Source organism: Rattus norvegicus, chromosome 16 (genome assembly GCF_021556685.1).
Source record: "Rattus norvegicus strain SHRSP/BbbUtx chromosome 16, alternate assembly SHRSP_T2T, whole genome shotgun sequence".
NCBI lineage: Eukaryota > Metazoa > Chordata > Mammalia > Rodentia > Muridae > Rattus > Rattus norvegicus.
In genome coordinates this window covers 54,772,516-54,785,886 of record NC_141549.1, presented here as the reverse complement: position 1 = coordinate 54,785,886, position 13,371 = coordinate 54,772,516, and the positions used below count along the sequence as shown (strand labels likewise).

At 41.8% G+C, this 13,371-nt stretch overlaps 1 protein-coding gene and 1 non-coding gene across 1 annotated transcript; both read right to left on the bottom strand.

Annotated features, from left to right (window-relative positions):
* Erich1 (glutamate-rich 1) overlaps nt 1-13,371 on the bottom strand; it is a gene marked incomplete at its 5' end in the record, with an annotated part of 52,793,804 nt that overhangs the window by 28,878,477 nt on the left and 23,901,956 nt on the right.
* Nucleotides 7,505-7,636, bottom strand: LOC120097598 (small nucleolar RNA SNORA17). Its single transcript, XR_015640557.1, has one exon. It is a non-coding gene; the product is annotated as a small nucleolar RNA SNORA17 (small nucleolar RNA).

The following is a 13,371-nucleotide window of genomic DNA, read 5'->3' as shown; positions in this document are numbered from 1 at the left end:
ACACACACACACACACACACACACACACACACACTGTCTCAAAACAAAACAAAACAAATGGAACCACCCAAATAACAACAAAAGTACCCACAACAAAATAAAACAATCAAACAAATCATTTAATTGGAGACTTGCTTACAGTTTCAGAGGGTGAGCCAATAACATGGCCATCATGCTGGGTAACATGGTAGAAGGCACATGTTACTAGAACAGTAGCTGAAAACTTACATGTTAAAACAACAACTACAAGGTAGAGAGAGGCAGAGACAGAGGGAGGAAGGAGAGAGAGATAGAGATAGAGAGAGACAGAGAGAGATACAGAGATAGAGAGACAGAGAGTTAACTGGGAGTGGTATAGCTTTCTGAAACCTCAAAAGCCATCCCACCTCCTCTAATACGGCCACACCTCCCAATCTTTCCCAAATAGTTAAACTAACTGGGACACAAACATTCAAATAATTGAGCCTATAGGGACAATTCTCATTCAAAACACTATGGGCTGTTTTCTCCAGACCTTACATTTGCTTATTCCAGGCTGGGTCTTTCCATAGGATTATATACAGATATTTATTTATGGATTTCCTGGAAGATTATAGCTTCTCAAATTATGTTAATGGTTTATTTCCCATGTTACTATTTCTACTTACTGTTAAAGTAGACAATGTTTTCCAATCTATTTATCTGAAATACATTCAAATTCCCATTTTTCCAATCTATTTACCTGAAATACATTCAAATTCCTGTTTTACCTCTTGTGTTATTGTTAAGCCAGAATCACTTCATTTGTCTGCATGCAAAATAGTACCAGCAGCAATTGAAGATAGCTTGATATTTTCTTTTTTCTAATACTTGGGCAATTGCTTTCTGTCTTGATTGTGCTCACCATAATATCAGAGTTGACTGACAACAGACAACAATGTCTCTGTCTTTGTTCTGGTTGTAAATGAACTATTTTAATGTCCTACCTTTTTTTTTTTTTGGTTCTTTTTTTCGGAGCTGGGGACCGAACCCAGGGCCTTGCGCTTCCTAGGTAAGCGCTCTACCACTGAGCTAAATCCCCAGCCCAATGTCCTACCTTTTAAGGTGATATTTTTGTCTTGGGTTTTGGTAGAGCTGTTATTTTCATTATCTCCACATTTATTTGTAAAGAAGAGCGAATGCCGAATTCTAATATTCAGTATAAATTGTTTGATTATCCGTTTGTGGCTTTAAGATGGCTGTATTTATTTTTTATGTGTGTGTGCTACGTGCATGCTCACGTGCGTGTAAGAGTGCTCACCGTGTGTGTGTGTGTGTGTGTGTGTGTGTGTGTGTGTATCTGTGTTTGTGTATCTGTCTGTCTGTGTGAATGTATTTTTTCTTCTAGTATTTTGCATATTAATTTTTAGGACAAGATCTCTTCCTGAACCCAAAGCTAGCTATTTTGGCTAGACTAGCTGGGCAACCAGTCCCAGGGACCTACCTATTTTGTTGCCTTCCAGCTCTGTGGTTACAGGCACATACTAACACTCCCAGCTTTTATGTAGGTTCGAGGGATCTCAGAATCCTTGTGGTTGCTCAGCCAACACCCACTGAGGCATTTTCCCCAGCCCTAAGAGAGTTGTATTGTAGTAATTATGCTAAATGTGTATGATACTAGGTGTTGGTTCATCATGAATAGTCCATGAGAAATGATGCTTGAAATGATATGAAAATGAACCAAATTGTTAAAATTGGTTTCTTGAAAACAGCCTAATTACATAAATTTTCATTTTCATATTTATCTTGAACCTTTTAACAAAGATTGCCCTGAAGCTTTTTGGAAAGGCCACCACCCTTTAAATTTAAAGCTAATGTTTTTAATAGATTGCAAATTGTAGTAATAGGTTACATTTTGACCCTTTTTTGTGGGTAGTTATGACAATATAACAGCTGTCTATTTCTACCCCCAGGAAGCCTTTTAAAAAGAAATAACAATTCTGTGTGCTATCACTTTATTCTTGTATCGAAGTGGATCTCTCACTGGTGACTCGTTACATTTCCCCACGGAACATAAACTACAAACTACAACTACAGCTGCAACAGTTAACCACTTAACGCAGTTACTTGTTAGTTTAACCACCTCGGCATATTTTCTAGTTCTTAGATTTCAGTGTGGTGAGGCCATAGGTAGGTTATCTCAAACAAGAGAGGACTGTTAATGTAGTTTATAGTTCCAACACCCTATCTGGGTTAGTATTTGCCTTGAATTTTCATTTAAACTGAATTAACATGCACATATCAATAAACGAACAGTCTTTAGATCACCGTGTAATATGTACTTCCAAAATCTGCTGTGGCTTGTTTCACTGGGCCATGGGTTACATGAACAGGGAAAGAGGGCCCAATGGGACATGGAGTTCACTCAAGAACTGATTAAGGACATCTTTGCCCTTAGAAACTCAATATATTATATCTCATTTTTATTCCTCTTTACTTCCCTCCCTTACCCTGTTCTTCTCTCTCTTTTACTATCACCGAGGATGTTTGTTTGTTTGTTTCAGTTGTTTTGGTCTATGTGCTGGAGACCGAAGCCAAGATTTTGCATGCATTATGTGATCTATCTCAGTAGCCCCATTTTTGCATACTCAAACTAGGCCTTTTTTTTTTTTTACTATAGGATTAAAAACAACTTAGCAATCATGTTGAGAATGAGGTTCTACCCACATATACACCAAGTCCTTGTAACCAGCATAGGAGGATAGCATGGACTAAGATTTGCACAAAGCGATATAAAAAAGATCCAGGCAGTCAGGCTCAGTACTGGGGAGCTACGCATCCTAATGAGTCAGGAAATGCCTCGTGGCCCTGGAAGCCTGACTGCGGCTCTACTGTCTTTGGCAGGGACCCTAAGTCTGTACATCACCTGCTAAAGGCTCTTACACTATCATATTAGACCCATGTTGCAACATAAATTACATTTGGGGGAATGTATATGGCACATCTATGTTATCGTATCATGAAGAAAAACCTATGCATGGTTTTCCTGATTCAAAGATTGTACACTCACAAATTGCTTTTCTGATAATCACATTAACTTTCACTCTGGGAATTTACATTCTCCGACTCCCTAAAACACAGCCAAAGTCTACTTATCCCCAAGGTGCATATGACGAAACTTAAAGAAAGGTCAATGCCTCTTTGCTTCATTTTCTCCACCACTGCCACGATGTCTAGACCAGTTGCACAGGGTGTTTCAGGAATGGGCTAGGTTTTGAATGGGTTAGGCTTTCTATTTATTAAGTCCTGAGGATTCTTCACTCCTTAATATTTGCTAGAGCAAGTCTTTCATCAACACCTTCTTACATAAAGAAGACAGACAAATATGCTCAATCGAACATGGATTCTTAATGTACCCTGACAGACCTGGTACCCACCCTCATCAGGCCGCTCTCAGGATCTTAAGCATCAGAAGAGGATGATCCAGTGCAGAAGGTACCCATGAGTAAAAGTGTGCTGTGCTTTCTCCCTGAGAGATCCGTGCAGTTCACACTGACCTCAGAAACTTGCTAGAAAGAGCCCTCTGATGTGGCCAGCAGCTTGGTCTCAAGACATAGTCATTGTGACCAGAGTTCAAATGAGATCAGAGACGAAAACGTTTGAAACATAATACTGAAAAGAGGTTGTGGCTTTCAGTTATTTTGAAGGAATCTTCTTTGTTGGGATAAAGAGTTAGAAGCCAGGTTGGGGATTTAGCTAAGTGGTAGAGCGCTTGCCTAGGAAGCGCAAGGCCCTGGGTTCGGTCCCCAGCTCCGGAAAAAAAGAACCAAAAAAAAAAAAAAAAAAAAAAAAAAAAAAAAAAAAAAAGAAAAGAAAAGAGTTAGAAGCCCATACTGGGTTGTGAACAAAAAAGACACAGGGTGCAGGGGCAGAAGGTTTTCTGTGAGACCATGTGGGGCAGGCAGTATTTTGTGAGATTGCATCTTTTATCTCCTGAAGATTTCAAGTACCTGGCAATTCTGCTGTGCAAGGAAGTTAGATTCTTATTGATGTCCATTTAAAATATGCAGAGTCTATATAGTAGCCACGGAGTCTACACAATCACAATTATATATTTCTTCAATTAAAGGACACTTAGAGGCCAGGCATGGTGACGAGAACCTGTAATTCCAGCACTGGGGAAGGCATGAGGATCAAGGGTTCAAAACCAGTTTCAGCTACAAAGTGAGTTCAAGGCCAGCCTGCACTACATGAGACTTGGTCTCAAAGACAAACAGATGAAAGACACCTAAAAGTGGAAATCCAGACCAAACAATGGGTGAAAAGTTTGAGAATGTACTGATTGCTAGTAGTGTTAATTATTATAGTGGTAAATTATGATTATTACATATCTAATTTATGATACGTTCAATGAAATCTTTTATTCTCTCAGGAAACATTTTAGGAAAAAGTGTTCAACTTTTAATTTCTCTCAGACTTGTAAACCTAAAAGGACCCATGTGATTTAAAGTTATCTTTTATTTTAGAAATGTTGATAAAGTGACACTTTTGACATGTTCCCTCCAATAAATCCATTCTCTTGAACTAGAGGAAAAAACAAAACAAAACAAAATTCTTTGTTTTGAAGCTTAGAAACACTACAAATTGCCGAACCAAAAAGAAAACCGTGGCTTAGTGATTTCGAACTCCATGGATTTACCCATGAGACTTCACTTCCTGCCTGGTGACTATGCCAACCCTTCTAAATTGCCCACCTAACATCCAGTCTTTTGTGCCTGATAAAAGAAACCCATGTCCATTGGATAAGACATCATGTCCAAGCAAATACTCCGTGTTGTAGCTCTGCTGTGGCCAGTTTGGGTCAATGAAACACCAGCATCCTTCAACGCTGTTGGGATGTGCTTGGCTGTATCTGCTTCCTCTTTCTTCTCTCCTGGAACATGGAGGTGACAACTGAGGATCCAGCAGCCAACCTACATGAGCTACATGTGAGGGGAGGTACCCAGGATGGCAGAACAGCAGGATAGGAGTCTAGGATGGGATGATATGTTAGGCCCTTCAGAGATGTTCAAATCTGCCTGTGAGTGGACCTTGATTGAGAAAATGTGTCTATAAGAGTGGTCTGTAGGCAAGCCTGTCAAGCATTTCCTCGCTAGTGATTGATGGAAAAGGATTCATCCCAGTGTGGGTAGTACCATCCCCAAGCTGGTGACCTGGGTTCTATAAGAAAGCAAGCTGAGCAAGCCATTAGGAGCAAGCCAGTAAGCAGCACCCCTCCATGGCCTCTGCATCAGCTCCTGCCTGCAGGTTCCTTCCTGTTTGATTCCTGTTCTAGCTTCCTTCAGTGATGGACTACAACGAAGAGTAAACCAAATAAACTCTTCCCTTCCCAACTTGCTTTTCAGTTATGGTGTTTCACTGCAGAAAAAGAAACCCTAACAAAGACAAGTTGGTACTGGCATAGTGGGTGAGGTAGCACTGTGGTAGACATGACCATGTTTGGGGTAAAATTGTGAAAAGATTCTAGAAGTTTGGGCTAGAAAACCCCCTAGTGTCAAGAGCTAGGTGGGACGCTCTTTTGGGACTTGGAAGATATAAATGTTTAGAGCTGGAAAGTGGTGGCACACTTTCAATCCCAGCACACAGAGGCTGAGACAGGAGGATCTCTGAGTTTGAAGCCAAGTGAGTTCGACAGCATCTGGAACACACAGAGAGACCCTGTCTCAGAAGAAGAGGCGGAAGAGGAAGAGAAGGAGGAAGAGGAAGAGGAAGGAGAGGAGGAGGAAGAAGAGGACGAGGAAGAGGACGAGGAAGAGGAGGAGGAAGGAGAGGAGGAGGAAGAAGAGGATGCAGAAGAGGACGAGGAAGAGGAAGAAGAGAATGAGGGAAAGGATGAGGAAGAAGGAGAGAATGAGGGTGAGGAGGAGGAAGAGGAAGAAGGGGAGGAGGAGGAATATTGAGAGCAGTACAGAATATAGAAAATGGAGACCTGGCTTGTGAAGTTTCAGAGGGAAGTTTAAAAACAACATCAGAGTCATTTGTTCTTTTGAAGTAAAATTCTGTCATTCTGGTCAGATGGTGCTATAGAATCAGCTGTCTTTTGTTTTCAGTCTCACTGGACTAGAAGCAGAACACCCTGCTATCTTGAGTGAACATCAGATTTATATCTGGCAAGTTGTCCAAGCTCTGTCCATGACCAGGGGTTTCTGCGCAGATGCAGAAATAGCGCTTTGCACACAATGCAGTGTACTCTTACTCTGGGCACAAATTTCAGGCCAATTAGTTTTGCCAGGCATCTTTTGCTTTTCTCTATTTCACTAACCTCTTTTTATAGGGAGAGTTAAGCATAAACAAAAAATACAATAGGTGATGGTTCAAAGAAGATGGCCAACAATCAAGATATTTAATAGTAGGACCAGTGAGATGAGTCAGCAGATAAAGATTCCCGTTGTTGAGCCTAAAGACCAGGGTTTGATCCTTAGGATCCGCATGATGGGAGAAGAGAATTCATTCTGGCAAACTGGCAAATTAACTCCTCCACATGTACTTTGTAGCACACACATACACGTACTCCTTCCCTATAACACACACACACACACACACACACATACACACACACACACACACACACACACACATACACATTCACACTAAATTTATTGGTTCTTTGTGAATTTCACATCATTCACCCCAGCTGCACTCCTCTCTCCTTCCCCTCATACCCACCCTCCACCACTGCAACCTCCCTGCCAAGAGAGAGAGGGAAAATCTTATTGTGGAAGCTGTGGCACCCACAGTCTACCCATTTGTCCACACTTCTTTGCTTGCAAATGTTCTCTGCAATGACTCATTGGTCTGGTATGAGGCCTCTGGCTTCTGCTACTCTATTAATACCAGAATCTCACTGGGACTCCTCTCAGATATCCTGTTGTTGTCCTGTCTCATGGAGATCTTGTTGTTTGGGATATGTAAGACATGCCCTTTCATGCACTCCAGCACTCATTGATGGAGATGTTGGGCTGGGGCCAGTTCTGCACAGCCCTCAGACATCAACATATTCATAGGTGGCAGCCTAGGCCAGGGATGTCAGTATCACCAGTTACTCAGATCAGACTATCCTCCAGTATGGCCTCTCCTCCTTGTGCCCGTATTCTGAGAGTCTGGACTCAGGGGTGCTATGCCCTACTTGTGACTTAAGGTAGGGTCATCTCAGGCATGGTCTGCTCCCCAAGGATTGTGTGGAACTCTGATTTATGGTCATTTCTGGCTAGTTTCCTGTGAGGGTCCTGTGTCACCAGACTAGAGGTTATCTCAGGCTCACTCCTTGCCTGGGCCTACCCCGTGACACCACAGAAGGGTCATCTGTCTCAGGCTCACTCCTGCCTAGGGTCATGGTCCCAGGCCAGGTTCATCTGGACTCCAGCTCATTCCCTACCAGGAGCCTAGCCAGGCCGTGCTACAATCAATGTACTGGTGGTCATCTCAGGATAGCTCTCTGCCCAGAGGCCCCTTGCTGCTGGCCTCTCAGGCTTCCTCTTTTTCAAGAAATGTTAGGTTACTAATCATTCATATATTCAGAGGTCAGAACACTGAGCCTAGACGTAGCCTCTCTCCTCTCTGCCACCTACTGACACACATGTGACACAGCAGCCACAAGTGCAGTGCTTCTAGGGGCGAGCACACACTAATGTTTTTAAAAGTAAAACAAAGGCATGTAATAGTGATGACGTACTTTGTTTAAATGCTAATTTCTCTGTATGATTTTTTTTCTCTATCCCTGTTCCTCAACCCAATGCCAATCCTCTTTACCTGAAATACTACTGTAAACATTGCCTTGCAGGAATAGAAGCTTTCAATATTTGCTTTACTATTCTTCTGTTTTTACTTCCTTGAAGAAGTAAAGGGGTGCTTGCTTTGTGTCTTTTAGGGTGGTATCTGTTAGTCAGTTTTCTGTTGCTACTAAAAATATCTGAACAATCAAACTATAAGAAAAAATTTATTTAGCTTGGAGTTTTAGGGATTTCAGTGCATGCTTTATTGACTACGTTGTCTGGGACCTGAAGTGAGGAGTTACATCATAGTGGGAGTGTGTGTTGGAATAAATTTAACTTCTTGGCGCAGGTAAGCAAAGAGAGACAGAGGAAGAGCCAGATACCAATGTCCCTTCAAGAGCACAACCCTAGTGAGTTATCTTCCTGACACTTGGTTCCACCTTGTAAAGATTCTACTATATTCCCAAAAAAACTACTCTATGGAACGTGATTTCAACGAATGAAACTTCCAGATCCAAACTGTGGCAAAAGGCTAAAGGGAATTAAGATTAGGCTGGTGTTCTGAAAGAGAGGGAGAAAGGATTTGGCCTCTGGCTGCCTTAAGATAGTGATTTCCCAGAAACTAAGACCCAGAGGAGGCAGTAGGTCCACGTCCTGTGAGTGCTTTGTAGAGTTGGTATGACTTGTGAGAGTTGGCCAATATACAAATACCCCAGCCTCATCAGAGACTCCCAGACCCCAAGTGTAGCAAAAGGAGTCTCTATACCTGAAGTCAAACATAGAAACGGCTGGTAGTGGGTTGCATTTGTACCAGTGCTAAGCCTCCTTCAGGACTTCTGGGCCTAGAAACATCCTAAAGCCCTTGCACAAAGGAATGTTCTCACTGAAGGAAATGGTAACTGAGGCTGCATTTCCTACCAGCCCAAAGGTCTGAGTCAAATTTAAGTTGACAAACAGAAGAGAGATGTAAACATTTCTGCCAACCTACGATGTTGTTTATAAAGGAAATGAAAGATTGCATATAAATCTTATAGTAATGACATAATAACCCCTGGGCTCCTGATACATTTTTTAGCTCTCTTTGCATAACTTAGAATTTAGGTTAGTTAAAGTCGATTTAGAAGAAAGACTCTGTTTACCTTGAAAACAGACCTGTAGTGTTCCATTGCGCACTGAACACCTGAAGACATTATTCCTTGTGAGGAGGCTGCTGATGTTACTATCTCAAGACCCAGAGTCCTGGCTCCATTGTTTCCAAACTGGCAACTCTTTCAGTGAACCATTCCTGAACATAGCTTTGCAGATTAACAAATGATCGTTCATTCATCAAGTCCATACGCCGTACTCAGACTGAGAAGCAAGACTCAGTGTCTCATGCGGGGCTTTCTAGCTGACTGTTGGCAAGATGGGAAACAAATGCATTTGCCAGCAAGTAGAATGCATTACATAGTTGTGAACTGAGAGTTTCAGGATAGAAGAAAAGACAGAAGGTGAGAAAAAAATTGACTCTTCCTATTACTTAAATGAAATGCGTGAAAATGAATTGAAACAGCAGACACAGAAGCTAATTGGATTTGTTGCCGTCTCTAGTATACATAATGAAACAAGGAAAGAAGGGAAATAGTGACCGTGAACTGCCTCACAGTTCTCTTAAAGTCAAGCTATGTACATGTGTATCTGTATTAGCATCTACCTGTTTTTCATCAATGGGCAGTTCCATTTAAGCCAAACCCATTGCTGAGCCAAAGTAATTTATTTTAATTAAGTTTGTTGGGAACAATTAGTAATTTTCACGTAATTGAGTTAGAAGTGAAATGAAATCCAATTTTGGAAAGTTCTCCTTGGTGGCTTCCTAGTAAGCGTGACTGTGGTTTGTTTGCTGCAAGCTGGGGACATTGGCCTGTTTTGTGTCCAGACTGTTATTCACACAACAGCAGCTCTCCTCAGCTACTCCCTGGTAATGGTAACCAATATCTCAAATCGCCAACTGGAGGGTAGTGCAGCCTCATTTCTCACCTCCAGAAAGCAGTTCAGTGATTATAAAATGGGGGTGAGGTGTATGTGGAAAGAACCAGCAAAACTCCTCTCAGATATGACAACATATTCAAGGCTTTCCAGGAGTTCAGTCCTGTCCCTTGACCATTTGTACAGATCGTGACCAGCATTTCCTGGGTGAGAGTTCAAGAATGTACATGGCTAAGGACCCAGTTAGGTCACGTCACTTGAAACTGTCTCTGGACAGTTTGTACCTTAGAGACAAATTTGTTAACCACTGAAATAATAATCACCACATAAAAGACATGAAAAATTATGTCATCCAGGAAAGATCTGGAAAGGCTGGAGATACAGCTCAAGAATACAGAAGGGCTGAGGGTGACCCCCCAACTCACTACCACTGACACACCTCCCCCCAACAATGAAAACAAAGAAAAAGAGGAACGTTGAATTTATATATTATATGACCAAAAAAAAAAAATAGAGCAAACTTCAAAACTTTTTGGTGTCACATTTAACTGGGGCTCTTGGAAAATGGCACCAAAGGTCACATTGGAAAGAGTGAAGAAACAAGAAGTGCTTGACCTAGAAGGAAAACTTTTAGAGCTGTGATGTGGAAGATGTCTGGAGTCACTAGCGAGGTCCTGTGGTAAACACTTAAAATGTGATCTGCAGAGCGTGGCTTAGGTACCTTAGGTCTCAACCCCTCTAAGGGTTTCGTTGATTTCTGTTATTATCTTTACTGGATCTGGAGAGAGAGAAAACAATCAAAAACAGTTAAGCCGGTGAGTTTCCATCTGGGCTTCGTGTACGGCACTGCAACACCCACAAAGGTTAATTTCAGTACTGGAGAACTCACCTGGTAAGTGTGAGGGTACTAGACAGTATGAAAGGTGACCAGAGCAGCGTGAACTGAGGGCTCCAGTGGGATTTAGTCCCTCTCTTGTCCTCCTGCCGAGGAATGGCTCTTGTGTTATTATTGTTACTGTCTCTCCTGAGTTTCGATCACATGAGTTTGAGGTTGATAATTAAACTTATGTGAAATAGTCTCTTTGAAATATAAAAGGAATTTGAAATGATTCCATCTTGGCAACCACATCAAAGGCGGAAGAATGCAGAACCTAAAGATTCCCAGATAATATCTGAGCCAACCTTCCATCAGAGGAGGCGGGAAATGTGCAAGGTGGGTTGGGCAGAGCAAGGCGATCAATTTATCTACAGCCAAGGAATATCAGCTCCTGTGAAACTCTTCCTCCTAACTCCTTATCCACTGCCCTCTTCCTCTGATTACTCATTTACTCCTACCAAATAATGTTCTTCCAGTAAATGTCTGTTCCTGATTCCCAAACCCTACAAACTATATTGATATAGCCAATCCAGGGGTGAGTTGATAATTTTAAATCTTTAAATATGATAACAAAATTGGATGGATGTCTGTCCTAATTTTTATGCTTCGTAGAAGTCACAAATCAATTATCACCAAGCAAGTAACAAACCAGGTCTCTGAGGCCCAGCTGTGAGTCTCTTTCTTTGACTTTAATGTTGAAGAGAACATTGCGCACTGGACTTGATCTTGCTTATGTCCAAAAGTGTCTCGCTGGGTGCAGGAGATGTTTCTCCAGCCTGAGGTGTTCTCTCGTCCTTCTGTTACATGCCTGTTTTTCACCGTTGTGAGAACGATGACCTCATTCTCTCCGGCTGATAACAATAATGGCACACTTTTTATAACTTGAAAAGACCTTTCCTTATTGATATGGGGGTTAAAATTAACTGTAACCCAGGAGCCTCCCACCGCATACCTCGCCTTATCTTGTGGAGCAAAAATGAGGAAGACGGAAAACATGTACAACCCGTGGCTGTTCAGGGCTTTGTCAGGGCTAATCTGTGCTCCTGGAGAAACATCTGTCTTTAAGCTCATGTCACAGCCAGCTAGACGAACTTTGTTGAACAGAGCCAAGCTAAATGGAACAATCACACTAAAATAGGTACAATAAAAAGCCTGTGCTGGGGGCTGGGGATTTAGCTCAGTGGTAGAGCGCTTGCCTAGGAAGCGCAAGGCCCTGGGTTCGGTCCCCAGCTCCGAAAAAAAGAACCAAAAAAAAAAAAAAAAAAAAAAAAAGCCTGTGCTGAAGAGGTCTTGACATTTAATTCACAGTAACTTGACATTTAATTCACAGTAACATTTGATAGGCTGATAAGTGTGAAAATTAACGACTGAGGAGGCACGTATCTATAAACTACAGCCCTCAACTGTGTTTTCTGGGCTGAATTCTGACTAAAAATCTACTAAAGGTAGCATTTAAATGAATTGAGGATTCAAGTCTCAGTAAGAATGATAAATGAGTTTTGGACCCTGGTATAATAAGAAGCCTGAAAATGAGAATGTAGTCTTATTTTGTCATACTAGTGTTTACGAATCTAACTCCTATCCTCTATTTACAAACTAAAAAGATATACTCTCTATTTAAAAAAACAAACAAACAAACAAACAAACAAAAAAACCCCACTGTCCATAGGGAAAAGAAAGGAGCATACTTCTAATGTGGACTTCTGCATAAGAATTAGCTGGCAGTGTGGTGGGTTACAGATAATGGCGGATCTCGGCATGAAATGGTAATAGAGAGACTTTGCATCTTATTGCAATGGTCCGAGCTCTGATTATCTCTCTCCTCAACTTCATTAACATAAGCTCCTAGGACTGTACAATATTTTTTTTTTTTGGTTCTTTTTTTTACGGAGCTGGGGACCGAACCCAGGGCCTTGCGCTTCCTAGGCAAGCGCTCTACCACTGAGCTAAATCCCCAGCCCCCTGTACAATATTTTTATCTGCCTTTCCATCACTGTATTGGGCAGACTGCTGGCAACTATAGTCTCTCCATCATGGCCTATTGTTATTCAGATTACACACAGTGTTAAAAGAGGAATAGCTCATCATTGCTAGCCTAGCCTAGTGCTCTTTATTTTCAAAAATGTTTAAAACCTCTAATGTGTAAACACAGATGTCATGTGGAAGGGTTGGTCATTTATTCTAATCGTGGACTGTTGCAGAATAAGATCCATTAATCCACAGGAGATCTTTTAGCTATTATGTCTCACCCCACTGTTTTCCTGGTGTGTGTGTGTGTTTGTGTGTGTGTGTGTGTGTGTGTGTGTGTGTTTATAGTCTTAAAAGTGACATCATGAACTTAACTTCGCATATTTTTACTGCAGTGCCTTGGCAGGGAAAACAGGAGTGGGGCCTGAGGATGACGAAAGGCAGGAGGAAGAAGAGGTAGCTTCCTTAAACCTTCCCACGATGAAAAAGATCCATCACAAGGCAAAGCCATCTGAGGAAACAATAAGTGTTTCTTGCACATTGTGGATAAAGGATGTGGATGTGGAGATCCCCATGCTGCCTTCAATAGATAAGGTTTCAATGAGGGAGAGAGGACTGCTCGCAATTGTTCATGTGTAAGGTCAGCTGCTACCACAGTCATAGGAGGGATCTGCATGCACTCTGTGTTAAGCCAGGAGACCCCCTGGGAAGTTCTGTGGCCATGGCAGTGAGCTGAGGACCTTTCAGGGACTGCTTTGTACTGGTCTGAAAGATAATGCAGACTGAGATGCATGATGTCACTTTTGCACATCTAACCTCAATGACCACTCA